Source organism: Globicephala melas, chromosome 13 (assembly GCF_963455315.2).
Source record: "Globicephala melas chromosome 13, mGloMel1.2, whole genome shotgun sequence".
Taxonomy (NCBI): domain Eukaryota; kingdom Metazoa; phylum Chordata; class Mammalia; order Artiodactyla; family Delphinidae; genus Globicephala; species Globicephala melas.
The window spans coordinates 40,068,217-40,082,969 of record NC_083326.1 but is presented as its reverse complement, the minus strand read 5'-3'; the positions used below and the strand labels follow the sequence as shown (position 1 = coordinate 40,082,969).

The 14,753-nt window shown below is 39.8% G+C and overlaps 1 protein-coding gene across 36 annotated transcripts in view; it reads left to right on the top strand.

Moving 5' to 3' along the window:
• The window catches only part of DTNA (dystrobrevin alpha), a 403,422-nt gene that overhangs the window by 259,551 nt on the left and 129,118 nt on the right, over positions 1-14,753 (top strand). The gene's annotated exons all lie outside the window — the stretch shown is intronic.

The following is a 14,753-nucleotide window of genomic DNA, read 5'->3' as shown; positions in this document are numbered from 1 at the left end:
CAGACTATGAATGGACCTTAGGAAACAATAACTCAATTTCAAAACACTTTCAGACAAATGGAGCCACAGGGCAATGACTTGATGGCTTGGAAGGACTTCTGTGACACTCACTTGTGAACTTTGAGGTTCTCGTCTTTCATTCCCCCTCCCTTCCATAACAACCCCTATTCATTTCTTGATAGACGTTCTTTAGAGGGTTTTTACACTCAAGGGACTGGCTCAAAGAAGTATATCTGTAAAGCAGAAGAGAGAAAAAGTGTCATGACCTTGTGAAGGCAGCTGTGCTGAAACGCATCTCTAACCAGGACCCAAGAATTTTACATTTTTGACTTTGCTACTTCCCTGTGCAGCCTTGGACCACTATCATTTGACTTCTGACTGAGTGTCCTTGTTCTCACCAAGTGACACCACAAAGTGGAGAAACAGTAGTACAGACATATATCGCAAATGGGAAAGTCATAAGGAGGAACTTCTTGGTCTGAATCCTTGATTTACACACTGTTTTTGTTTGCCCCTGAAATGCTGTGCAGGCTCTGACTTCTTTTATTTGAAATGGTCTGACTTTATGTAACTGTCTAAGTGACAGAACTGATGCACTGCACGTTTCAAGCCTAATAATGTAACAGCTCACAGCTGGAAGGGAGCATCTCTGAGATGGATTTCTATGCTATGTGAGCTCAAAGGATACTGTTGGTCACATGTAGTAAACTTCCTAAGTCCCAAAATCCCTTTCAAAAGCTTTTTGGAGCTTTTTAAAAGGACAGTTTTTAGTAGTTATTTCTCTCAGTGCCTAATCATTTCCAGGTAGTAGTTTAGGTTCATTAAGTCTTTGAAGTCACTAAGGTGCTTTTAAATGCATCACTGCCCCCGTGCATTGAATGACAGTGAAATGGTGGGGCCTGGTCTCTGTGCCCAGAACATCAGGAAATGGCTTGAGTGCCCTTCAGCAAAAGCCTTTGTTCAAAAAGAACTGCTTGTTCAGTCCAGGATACTGAGCCCACTGCTCATTACCCTTTGCTACGTTCTCACAAGGGTCAGGGAGACTTGTTTCCATAAATGCAGACACTGAAGCGTGAATCTGGAACACTTGCTTTCAGTATTCACAGATTCACAGGGTGGACACAGTGATGCATCACAAGAGTAACGTTTATAACCTCAGAAGTGTGTCCACCGTGGTGTTAATGCTATTTCGAAAAAACGTTTTGTTCAGTTCTTACTTTGCATCACTGACTGTTTCTAGTGCTGTGTCTGTGCAGTGGGGGGTACTTTGAAGTATGGGCATAGTGAGTCAGAGAAGCACAGTGTGTGTGTGTGTGTGTGTGTGTGTGTGTGTTTTATTTGTTCCTTTTACAAGCACTAACTTGGGGGATTATGATTCAAAAATTAACTGTGTTTTCTGGTTCTCTGGGCAGGTCTGTTTTCTACATAATTATATTGTATATCACTTTGTCCTTTATATTATCATAAGAATAACATAACGTAATAAAAGGATGTGCTCTTTTAATTAGGTTAATGTAATTCATTGTGGTACTGACTTGGGGATCATAAGGTTCCCAGTAGCAGGCATCTCATTTTCACAGCCTTTGGTTAACTAGCTACTTTCATGTTTCAGAATATTCTGTTATAAGCAGGGTATTCTGTCATCCAGGTGAGTTTTGATAAGTGGTAGATTGGGGGGTCCAATGATTCTCCTATTGTGATAGTCTTATGTATGATTGTGTATTTTAATAATCTGAAAATATTCTTTATTTAGTAAAATATTCACCTCTATTACGTTTGACAGTATTAATTAAGCAATCAGAGCTAATTCGATGTATTAATATAGATGGGATCAGAGTGTAACCTGGTTAATTACAATCAGGAAGCCCTTGAGATTGAAAGGGCTTGTGTCCATGGATTCCCCCACTAACCCTCTGGAGCGGACTATTCCTAGAACGTAGCTAATATAGTGACTCCTATGTAAGCCATCTAGATGAGTTCAAGAATTACTGAGGGCAAATTACTCAAATTTAAGTTTGTATTTTATGATGGCATTTAGCAAATGCTCAATAAATCTTGGTCCAAAGGATGTGGCAGTAGGATGAAGAGACTAAAAGCTAGTAATGAAAGTCAATCAGATAAACCTAAGTTTAAATTTCAGCTCTTCAAAATCTCTAAGCCTCTCTTTCCTCATCTATAAAATGGGGATAATAATGCCTCCAGACTTGAGGATTAAAAAAGATCATGAAAATTAGGAATTAACACAAGTAGGGCTCAATAAATGAATAAATGATATTTCAGAACTAGTGGAGTCTAAGGTGGAACAGGGAGGGGGAACAGCATGGTGTCTGGGTATATGGCCTCTAGAGAGATTCCTGAAGTACAAATCCTGGTCTGTGGCTACCAGCAACGTGACCTTGTAGAAGTTTTTTAATCTTTCTCAACTGTGTTAGGTCCTTATGGCTGCTGTAACAAATTTTCACAAATTGACTGGGTTAATTGAAACAACACAAGTGTACTACCTTACAGTTCTGGAGGCACAGGTGTCCAAAACGGGTCTGACTGTCTAAAATCGAGATGTCAGCAGGTTACTTCCTGTCTGGAAAGGAAGAAACCATTTCCTTGCCTTTTCTAGCTTCTAGAGTCTGCCTACATTCCTTGGTTTGTGGGCCTTTCCTCTGTCTTCGAAGTGTCTCTCCTTTCCTTTAAAGGACTCATAATTCCATTGAGCTCACCCAGATATTGCAGGATAACCTCCCCATCTCAAGATCCTTAATCAAATCTGCAAAGTGCCTTTTGCCATAAAGTAACATATTCACAAATTCTGGGGATTAGGATGTGGGCATCCTTGAGGGGCCATTATTCTATCTACCTCATCAACCTTGCTTTTCCCATCTATAAAAAAAGGGTAGGGACTTCCCTGATGACACAGTGGTTAAGAATCTGCCTGCCAATGCAGGGGACACGGGTTCGAGCCCTGGTTCGGGAAGATCCCACATGCCATGGAGCAACTAAGCCCGTGCACTACAACTACTGAGCCTGTGCTCTAGAGCCTGTGAGCCACAACTACTGAGCCCGTGTGCTGCAACTACTGAAGCCCATGTGCCTAGAGCCTGTGCTCCGCAACAAAAGAAGCCACCACAATGAGAAGCCCGCCACCGTAACAAAGAATAGCCCCCGCTCACTGCAACTAGAGAAAGCCCACGCACAGCAAAGAAGACACAATGCAGCCATAAATAAATAAATAAATAAATAAATAAATAAATAAATAAATAACAGGGTAGTATAATATGACCTATCTCAGAGTTACGATAAAAAATAAGTCGGATAATTCATGGAAAATTCTAAGTTCAGAGCCTACCCACACATAGTAAGCACTTAATAAATGTTGACTATTATTGTTATTATTATCAGTGAATGAATCTCAGAGTCCCTTCCTGCTACATAACTCAGGCATTCATGCCTCTGCTTCAACAAGATGATTCAGAGGCCCTGCCTGATTCCAGCCAAAAAAGAAGACGCCTTCCCACCAGCTATTCTTCCCCACTGAGATTCTTGGCCACTACCAGCTTAGAGCCATGGCTTTCTCAAGAAACAGAGATTTCTTGCAGACGTTCCTTAATTTCAAATAAAATTCTCTTCAACAGAAGAGACATAACTAAGAGCGTTATAATTCACAGAAGCAGATCCAGAAGCAAGAAATAAGGGCTGCCTCTGTTTCTTCTCTTTCCATTCTGTACTCCTGTCGTACCAGTCAAGCCTCATCTCAGGGAAAGGACCCTGGTGTTCAAAATGCCATTGTTTGCTCCTGGGGATCTTGCAGCCATAACTTTTGGCTGTTCCTACACTCTGTCTGCTTCTTCTCCATGTGGCCTATTTAATGTTGGCCTGAACCTTCATTAACCCCATATACTTGGCTGTGCTTTTATTGGATGGCAATCATCAAAGTCCCTACAATGTCATTGCTGTTTTCTGAGTTGTTTTATATTATATCAGCCTGAGATAGTCTCCATTGAGAGAATTTGAGTGGGGAAAGGAAAAAATAGCATGATATTCATTAATTAAATCAATTAATTAACAATGAACCCATGGTTAGCCTCTGTTCCACTTTTTACCGACACATTAAACTAGATTGAAAAGTTGTTGAATGTGTGTTCCCTTAAGTTCTCATTTTAAATGAAAACAAAATAGTTCTTCCTGCCGTTTAGAATTCTTGAGACTTACCCTTTAAAAACACTTTGTTCTGCTACAAATAAGTTTTCAGAGACGTCTAGAAGAATGACTAGGGAGGAAAGAGAATTTTTAAACTTAGTAAACGTTCCCTATGATCTGTTCATACCCCTTATGGACTGTACTTGAAACTCCGTTTTCTTCTTATGCTTTGTTATTGGTTCTGAATCCACATGTACATAATGATGGTCAGATTGACATTCTCCCACCTATCTTAGCCCTCTCCTACCATTTTCCCTCCCACCTTCCTTATCTCAAAAGAAAGTTTTTTTCATATGGCCTCTGAAATATATCATCCAAACCTGACCTCCCCAGAAAGCATCCAAGAGCCATGGTTATTTCCTCTTCCCAGTCAATCAAAATTGCCATCCCCTCACTGTGTTTATCTTAATACACAACCAAGCATTAAGAAGAAAGCAACTAAATTAATTAAGGTGAATTTTCTGATTCTCCCAAGGAAATTTGCATTTTTAAGGCCATAAAGCTAATGTTTTTTCTTTCTTTCCCCCAACTTTATTGAGATATAATTGACAAATAAAATTATAATATATATAAAGTATACAGCATGAAGTTTTTTTTATAAATTTATTTACTCTATTTATTTACCTTTGGCTGCATTGGGTGTTCGTTGCTGCACGTGGGCTTTCTCTAGTTGCGGTGAGCGGGGGCCACTCTTCGTTGCAGTGCACAGGCTTCTCATTGTGGTGGCTTCAGTAGTTGTGGCACACGGCCTCAGTAGTTGTGGTGCGCAGGCTCTAGAGTGCAGGCTCAGTACTTTTGGCTCACGGGCTTAGTTGCTCCAAGGCATGTGGGATCTTCCCAGACCAGGGCTCGAACCCAGGTCCCCTGCATTGGTAGGCGGCTTCTTAACCACTGCACCACCAGGGAAGTCCCACAGCATGATGATTTCACACTGTGAAATGACTCCCACAATCAAGTTAATTAACACATCCATCACCTCACATATTTACTTTTTTTTTATAAAAACACTTAAGATCTACTCTCTTAATAAATTTCAAGTTTAAAACACAGTGTTATTAACTACAGTCACCATGTTGTACATTAGATCCTTAGAACTTATTCACCATATAACTTTGTTTTCTTTTCCCACTGTTCCTGCCTTGGTCTTTCTTTCTCAAGCTAAGAACTGTCTGTTTTGTTGCTGGGAATCATATTGCCTAATACACATAAAAATGCAGAAAGTTATTAAAGGAGCAGAGTTAAGGAAAGGAAAAGAAAGGGCAAGAAGGGAAGTCTGGATCAGAGAAAGAGGGAATCAAATGAAAAGAGGAGAGATGGAAGCAAACGATGGGGGGATGAAGAGGATACAGGCATTTTATGATGCGCAAGTCTCTTTCCGTGTCATCGCACAGCCCATTAACTCCTGCCCAGCTCCCTTTTGCATCCACTATGTATATCCTCAGTTATGCTTTAGTCCATTTCAGTGTGTGTATGTGTGGGCAACGTCCCACCACCACTACCCGCAGGAAAAAAAGAGCCGTTCCCTTGAATCTTATTTCATACAATTCCATTTTGGTCTTTCTTAAGAAACCCAGTGTACTCTAGTACACTGGTCAGAGATGTCTGGTTTTAAGCCCTAAATTGATCACCTGGGCAATTACTTAATCTCTCTGAAGCTCAGTTTCCACATCAGATGGGAAGAGTAAATACACCAACATTATGGTGTCCTTCATAGTGCTTCGTACCTAGTATGCTTTTTTGTAAAATAGTTAATTGTTTTATATAGTATTGTGGAAGTTATTATTATTATTACTATTTCTTCTCCCAGAAAAAGTCAGATTTTCTCGTCCTCTCGCAGAAAACAATTTACTCACCTGCCTCTCCCTTTCCCACCTCTCCAAACTCAGCACTCCCTAACCCCAAAAAAATAAATGGAAAATTTAAAGCATGCATGCCTCCCTGGCTTACCTCTGGATGCTCAATGCTCTGCCCTACACTTTTATTCTCACTTTCCTTTTCCCAATTCTCCTCATGGAAATCGCACTCCTAGAAGTCCAGATAACAGCTAGCCCATGGTCAGTGGCAGCCCCAGTTGTGTTTTGTTGCCTCAGCACACTAGACACGGACAAGAGAGGACCTATTTCTTTCTCCTACTCTTTTTAAGATCTTCCAAAACAAAAGGTGAGTTAGAATCCTTTCAAGCACCAGGAGTCATGTCGGTAATGTCCTAAAGCACTCTGCATTTCCAGATGCGAGTTCCTACCTGACACTTGAGTACTGACTTTGTATATCTGGCACCTTGGTTTCTACCACTTGAGGAGCTCATCACTGTCTTCTCCGCATCATCATGGCTCCACCTTGATTTCTTTCATGTTTTCCTCACCTGAGGAGGCCACCACGAGCCTCTTGCCCTCTCCCCTGGGCAGTTGCTCTGTGGAGGCATCCATTGGCTGCTCCCTTTAACTAATGGTTAGTGTTCCCTATAAAGTAAAGCTACCTTTGATTCTCATTAAATCCTGGCTTTCTTCCCCTAAACCAGTCCATGCAAGCACTTTTAATTCCTTTATTTATGTATGCAGGGGCATGAGCATTATGGTGGAGTGAGGATCCACATCTTTTATCAAATTATTGAAAGGGGCTGAAACTTAAAAGAAATTATGGACTGGATGGCATTGCATTGCTTAATCACCTAATACCTCTTCATTGAGAAGCTAAATTAACTCAGTCACTTGAAAAAAATTTTGAACTGCATCTTTAAATTTTTCCAAATTATTTTCCTTACATAAATGTGTGTGTGTGTGTATATATATATATATATACACATTTTTACATATGCAAGTAAAATAATATATACTATATATACTATTGATATTTTATATATATATATATATATATAAAATATACAGTATAATCCCACTATAATGAGATAAGTCAGGCTTAAAAATCCAAAACTCAAAAACTTGGGGTCTGGACTTCCCTGGTTGAGAATCCGCCTGCCAATGCAGGGACACGGGTTCAAGCCCTGGTCTGGGAAGATCCCACATGCCGCAGAGCAGCTAAGCCCGTGCGCCACAACTACTGAGCCTACGCTCTAGAGCCTGCGAGCCACAACTACTGAGCCCACGTGCCACAATTACTGAAGCCCACAGTACTAGAGCCTGTGCTCTGCAACAAGAGAAGCCACCACAGTGAGAAGCCCACGCACCTCAACAAAGGGTAACCCCCGCTCAGCGCAACTAGAGAAAGCCCATGCGCAGCAATGAAGACCCAATGCAGCCAAAAATAAAAATTAATTAATTTTTTAAAATACATTAAAAAACACTTGGGGTGTTATTATTGCAAGATTAATGAAAAAAGATCTTGTAGTTATGGGGGGAGGGGAATTTTCATTTTTCGTTTATTAGATATGTAGGGAAAAGAAACAGACCTATGTTTATGAACAGCGATATCCCACACTGAATGGAGAAGGTTCCAAACTATCGGAAGGCAGTCATTTCCTAACAAACACCTGAACCCCCAAAAGTTAAGAATTTGGCAATCCCAGAAGGAGAACAGGGAAGACGCTTGCTCCAGTGTTAAGGTCAGCCACGGTTCCCCCATGACCAAGTGGGCCTATACACATAACACTATCGCTCTTGAGAAATACAGGTGCACATACACAACCATTGTCCCAAAGGCACATCATACTGGACGAAACATGTTCTCTAAAAAAATCTTAGGTCCTAGTGCAGTGCTAAAGGCAGCAGTATAGACGACCCTCTCCCTGTGGTTGTTTCCCCTAGGGATCTTTGAGGTCCTTTTGATGAAGCTCTTAGGCAGGGCTCCCGAGTCCTTCAGAGACTTTCTAATAACTTTGAACCTCACGTGACAGAGTCCAAATTTTTATCATCTTCCTTCCAAAAGGCTCCCTTTTCCCATACCAAGTTGCTCCCAGCCCAGTTCTGCAATCTTTAAACCCTGACTAATAGGTGATGCCAGCTCCTCTTGACCGGAAGTCCTAGCCTCATACCAAGCCAAATGAAGTCAAACAAAACCAAATGACCTTAAATATCTTGTACCCTCTGACCCCAGAACAGCAGGTTCCTTCCTGACTTGAAAGTACCACTGATAGTAGTTCTTTCCAGCTAAAAATGGTTTTCTCACTTTTTAATGGCATTTTCTGTTTCTTAAAGTTTACCTCATTACGTACCCATATCAATGTACGTATCTATTTATGTCTATGTACGTTCCCTGAAGAATCAATTTTCTTCTCCCTGGGCTCAAAGTACATTTTAAAGTGGGTCTTACAAGCTAGAGAAACATATTACAAAGCAACATAAGAATTCCAACCTAATGTTGTGCAAATAAGTTCAATGATCAAACTCAACTGGCATCATATTTCAAGTTCAAATCTGGGTAGGTATCAGGAGTGCATATGGTCGTGACACTAAAATAGTGAGCTTGTGCCCTTCATCCCCCAAAAACAAAACTCAAGTTCCAAAAGCGGAAGTTGATGTTCAAAGTAAAAGGCAAAGCCAGAACCCCATTATAGCCATTTATTTTAGTGACAACATTTTCCTCCTTTCAGGAGCTCATCTAGATAAAAGACTAAGAGATAAAAGCAAATGCAATTATATTTTGCCTCAGGAAAGAGCTCTGAATACTTTTTTATTATATTGCCAGAGATTAGAACAAGAATGTAAATCTGAGAAAGTCCTACTAGAGGCTTCTTTCATTAACAGAAATGGAAACAGGCATTTATACACCACCAATAAATCAATTAAAGGAGGAAAGGAGCTTGAAATGGCCTTCATTGCACTTATTAACTTTGGGGATTACAGCAGTTGGTGATTACTAGACCCTGCATCTTCCTGTCATCCACCTGGAGCAAATGGATGGAAATAAAGCCTGGGAAGAGTCTCATCACACTAAACATGAAATCTGCAAGTCTTGTGTTTGCTAAAGTGGAGCAGAAGCAAAGCAGAGCCAGACTTTTCTAAAAACATTGTCGGCTTTTGTGGATTTAAAATGTGAGAGTGTGAATCAGTGTGTGAGTTGGTGTGTTTATATGTGTCTGGGTTTACATAAATCCTGACGCTGGGAATTATTTTAATCTCTATGATAATTTCCAGTACAACGATGTTTTAAAATGGGAGGATTCCATTAAGAAGTAGCATTCAGAGGAATTTCTCAGTGACATTTGAGAGTGATGTGGACCCTTCCTCTCTAGGCTCCTTTTGGACTGTTAATCACGAACTTCTGTCAACTTCTTTTCAGTTTATCAGTTTCAGAAAATCTTCATTTGCGTTGGACAGTGGCAGCTGGAATAAGATTACTGGCAATTAGAATCCAAACTAGCTGAGGAATTTCAAAATTAAAGGCAAAAAAAAAAAAAATGGATTCAATTTCCTGCCCTTACAGACAATACTTTGTTTTGGGGGGCAGCCACCACCTGCCTAGTGTCAAGTTCTTCAGCTGGAATTTGAGAGTAATAATATCTCTTCAACTTCCTCACCAGGTTATAGGGAAAAGCATTTTATAATCTTCAGAAAGTTATACAAATGGAAGACACCATTCGTTTAAGCTTCTACCTTTAAAATGTCTTATATATCATGTGTAATACAAATGTCTGTTTATTACTGATGATGTTGGATTATAGACGTGTCGTGAAGGATGTGATATTTCAGTGGGAACTTCTCACTATGCCAAAATAAAATGCACTTTTCTTCCAATACTCTGTGCCTCACATTTGGATTTTATTCTTTATTTCTTGCTGGTTCCCACACTGTTCTACTCTGTTATTTCATCCCTCCCTCCTATATAGGGGCTAAGAGGTGGAGCCCTCCCTATCCAGCTTTCAGCCTCTTTTAATGACTGTGCTGGAAGAAGGGTGACTTGGTAACCTCACCTCCTACAAACTCATTGTGCCATGAGTTCAGCAGAATGTTTTCTAATATATGTGAAGTGCTGAGGGCAAGCAAAAGCTGAGGTCCTCTCCTCTGCTGTTCTCCACGTGAACTGCCAATCACCAAGTCCTATCAGATGCATCCTAAATCTCTCTCAAGTCAGTCCTTTAGCATAAGACATATTAGTTTCACTCCTGAATCACAGAAATATCCAGCTAACTGGACTCTTCCATTACTCATGGGTTTCTATCCCCTACCCTCCTGCCTACCCAAACCTTTTCTCCACTCGACATGCTGGAGCAACCTCGCCAAAACCTAAATCTGTGTACATCAATTCCCTGCTAAAACCCTGGATGGTACCCAGCCTCCCGTAGGAAAGTCCTATACTGTCTAGACTTGACAAATAAGGCTTTGTAGATCAGATGCCTGTTCGCCTCTCACCTGCACTCAGCAATACTGAACTATTCCCAGTTGCCAAACGCACCATATACCCTTTCTCAAGCTCCATGCTTTTTTTTAGTGATTCTTTCTAACTATAATTGCCATCTCTCCACCCTCTTCTATCTGGAACATTCCTATTCATCCTTTAAAACTCTGCTCCAGAGTCACCCTTTCTTTGATGTCTCTTTTGAATCTTCCCAGATATAAACTACTATATCTAGCAGTACACACCAAATTATAATTATTTGTTAGAATAATTTGTTTCCCCTTCTGGACTGTGAGCTTCTTAAGGGCAAGGATCATGTCTTACTCATCTTTGGATCTCAAGAAGCTAACAGTGGTCTGACCAATTATAGCTATATTATAAATATTTCTTAAGTGAATGAAAGGATGGATTCTCATAAGTGAAAACAATACACACGCTGTGTAATCTGTGGGACTGAGTGCTAGTAAAAGAAACATCTGACGGGGCTCACCCCTTATTTATCATTGTTAGTTCTTTTTATACTTTTGACATTTCTGCAATCTTCTGGTAAAACTCTAAGTTAAGCATCTCATCTACATGAAGGAGCAACAGACACTGACCAAATCAGGCCTGTTGGTGAGCCATGCACCTTGTGATATTAGTATCGTCATAGATGGGTTATTTTCCCCTTCATCTCCTCCATATGACTCTGGGCAGCTGTCCTTATACTGAAATTCATGAAAAGTCAAGCTTCTTGACAATTTCAGAAGCGAAGTTGCTGTCTGTAAAGCTCTTCTTCCTCTACTGAAATTTTTGCTCTTCTTTCTTTCTAAAACGATGAGAAGATAGTCAGGCATTGTGTATCCCAAGACCCACTGATCAGAGTTAAATTGGAAACTAAGGAGCCCACAGTGGTGCTTTTTGCCTATTTGATTTATGAGCTCACTGTGTCCACGAGTCCCTCTGTGGAATCAGTGTAAGCTGAAAACTGGCATGCCTCCATTTTTACTATTATGACTGCAATCGATGGGGAATAAATGAATGTTCTCCATTTTATCTAACAGCGCCGCTTCCCAGAAAACTCTGGGGGGAAAATGAGAGGTGTGCTATTTTTCCTTATATATTCGTAATCATTTTCCAGGATTTCCATTATTTTACACCACTGAGCTTTTTCTTTCTTTTCCTCATAAGGTATACATTTTACTTAGAAGTGAGAATTAATACCTATTGTGTAACTAATGATCGTTCTTTTATGAGTTAATTAACCGAAACAGTGATGAATAGACCAAAAGGTGACATCAATATAGTTTGCGTGTATTTCAACCTCTGTTTCATAAGACAAGATTTTACTGTAAAATGCATGGTTCCAGATTATTTTAAAAATATAAATTGGTTTCTCTCATTTCAAATAATTAATCTCTGAAACTAATACAATTGGAATTTCACTCTTCTATGAGTCAGTTTTTGAAAATATAATTGAAAGTCCATTTGGGGGAAGAAAACTTATTTTTCTTTTCTCTCTCTTTCCTCTTTTTCTTCTGTTTTATTCTTTTGTTCAGTAAATAGTAACTGGACATAGTATCTGTTGACTGGATTTGGCTAGACACTGTGAAGAATTTAAAATTTTCAGTTACTGCCCCTAAAAACCTTACAGAGACAAACAAAAAGTTAACTAAAAGAAGAGATGTCACAGACAGTACCAAGTGAGTAGTAAGGGCAGTAACTCTGCAAGTTCACAAGCCAGTCTTTACCTCCCTGACATTTTCTTTCTTTTTTTTTTTTAACATCTTTATTGGAGTATAATTGCTGTACAGTGGTGTGTTAGTTTCTGCTTTATAACAAAGTGAATCAGCTATACGTATACATATATCCCCATATCTCCTCCCTCTTTCATCTCCCTCCCACCCGCCCTATCCCACCCCTCTAGGTGGACACAAAGCACCGAGCTGATCTCCCTGTGCTATGCAGCTGCTTCCCACTAGCTATCTATTTTACATTCGGTAGTGTATATAAATCCATGCCTCTCTCTCACTTCGTCCCAGCTTACCCTTCCCACTCCCCTGCTCCCTGACATTTTCAATCATAGCTTTCCAGCCTGCCATCCTTTGTGATTTATTTATAATGGTTCTTCTCATCTCAGTCCAACATATAGACAGATGCAGGAATATATCCTGTTTCTATCCCCTATCTCTATACTGCTTCAGCTCTACTTCTGAGCTCTTGAAATAAAAATTGGAAGCTCTTCCCAGACTAGTTTGTGAATGTCAGATTATTTTCTGCCCACTTCCTCTGGAGGAAAGGAGATGGGTTACGTGATTCAGGAGGGGTGTGTGTTTCTCCTGATCTATATATATCAACCATACCTACACATTTAAAATCTCATGAAAAGAAAGCATTGGACTGTGTTCAGCACTGCATCGTTACCAAGTTGAGGAAGCCTCATTAACAACTCTGTGTTTTTCCAGTTATTATTGAAGCCTGACCTTGGTTATATTACCACCCATTGTGAATGGATACACACTCTTAACTCTGTAAACTAAGGCTGTTCCATGCCCTTCTTTCCTTTCCTAGCAGTAGGCAAATAATCCTTAACTCATAGAAGCAACTGGAGAGGCTGTTTGACCAGTTTGTCTGACATCACATTTTGTTTCTCCACCAATTTTCTTCTTTGAGTCCCCAGTGAGTCATCATCTTTTGAGCAGTCTTCTACAAGCACAACGGGCCCTCCATATCTGTGGGGTCCACACTGAGGACTCAACCAACTCCCCATCAAAGGCAGATCCAGGGGACCAACCGTACATCACTGTTTTATATAAGGGACTTGAGCATGTGAGGATTTTGGTATTGGGGAAACAGGGGAGAGGCTGGAACCAATCCCCTGTGGATACCAAGGGAGGATTGTAGTTCCCTTAAATTTACCCCCAGGTAGTCAACCTCTCTCACATTCACATATCTTTCTTTACACTTCTACGGCTGTAGTTGCCTCATTGTGTTTTCACTGCTTTTATGCTTCTGTATCTCACTACTAGAGTGTAAGCGCCTTGAGGGCAGGAACTGTGACTTCATCACTGTTGTATACCCAGAGCTTAGTTTGGTTCCTGGAGTGTAGAAGGCACTCGATAAACATTTGTTAAGTGAATGCTCAGCGCTGAGAAAGAGGTATAACAGACTGTGGAGATTCAGAGGACAGTAACCAAACCATCATAGAGAGTGCAGGAAAATTTCAGAGGAAGATACAGCTAAACTGAGACCTGAAGGATAACTGCAACTTATCCATTCGTAGGCTGAGGGCAATCCAGGCAAAAATAATAACAATAACATGAGCAAAATTCATATTTGAAAAAGAACAGGGTCCATTGAAAGCCAAAAAGATCAGCTGTGCCTTCTGTTTACCATGCCTGAATCAAAACATATATATATGTATATAAGTGTATGTATATATGTGTGCGTGAGAGAGAAAACCTTGGTTTTTAAAAGCTTAATTTGCTATAACAAAAAATCAGCTCCATCAACCTATAAAACACGTATATTTAGCCCAAAACCCTCTATCGGGCTAAACAACATTTCCATTAACTTTCTCATTATTTTCTTTTTCCTTAAGTCAAATTTTAATTAAAAAATTTTTTTTATTCTCCATTTTAACTGTTGGTGTTTTCGTAGTATTTTTTAAGTAGTTCTGTTGCAGACGATAGTATGATTAAGTAGAGATAGGTAAACCTAACCACTTTGCCTGAAATTATTATGTACAGAAAAACAGTTGCAGATTCCAAACACTTAAATTAGAAATGAACATTTAGGAAATGACCTTCTTCTAAATTGAGGTTTTGAGTGCACACAGGACAAGCTGTAACAGAATGTAGTGGAAAGCAGACTGGTCTTGGAGTACACAAGTCTATGCCATTTCCCTTACTATGTCCATGAGACTCTCAATCTCATCATTTCTTGAATGGGATCTGTAATATCTGCTCTATATTATTCATAGGTATTCCCAAAATTGAAAGAGGAACTCTATGTGAAATGCATCACCTAACAGATGGTAGAGGGTTGTATTCCGTTATAGCACAAGGTGATCTGCTATTGTAGTTATTTGTACATTAGAAAATAAAAATTTTACACCCCCTTCCACAACTACAATATTATATATGGAAAATATGTACAACCATTTAAGTTAGTCAAAGTAAAGCTATTCTTTTTACAGACACAGTTTTAAGTAGTTGGTGTCTACGTCTGTGGCATGACCATAGCAAGTGTGTTTATGTAGAAATAGCTGTTTGCCTTATTAACATGAGGCT